The sequence below is a fragment of the Eimeria mitis genome, genomic scaffold (assembly GCF_000499745.2).
Source record: "Eimeria mitis Houghton genomic scaffold, Emh_scaff8064, whole genome shotgun sequence".
Classification (NCBI taxonomy): Eukaryota; Apicomplexa; class Conoidasida; order Eucoccidiorida; family Eimeriidae; genus Eimeria; species Eimeria mitis.
The window spans coordinates 1624-2021 of record NW_013575924.1 but is presented as its reverse complement, the minus strand read 5'-3'; positions in this window follow the sequence as shown (position 1 = coordinate 2021).

Here is a 398-nt window from a genome sequence, read left to right as displayed (position 1 = left end):
GAATCTGAGTCGATATGTCCGTCTGCATCGCCAACTCTTGAACGTTGGGCGTGTGCATCAAATCTCGGGCCTGGTAGTAATCCTCGTGCAAACTCTTGCTGTAAGCCACGTGAAGAAGTGCACGGATCTTCATTCGCTGACTCGGGGCTGTACACAACACAATACTCAGCAACCGTTCATATGCTTTTATTCGTTTGCCATTGATAACAACAATTGAATAGTTATTACTCAATACTGTACTGCTCACTGATCTCAACTCCTCATCGAACAAACACCGGCAAACACTCATCCCGCACTCATTCACGTATTCATTTATATCAAGTATTTATATCAAGTTTCATTCATGGAAACAACGTTCCAGTATGTGCATGCACTGATAGACACAAATACACATATAC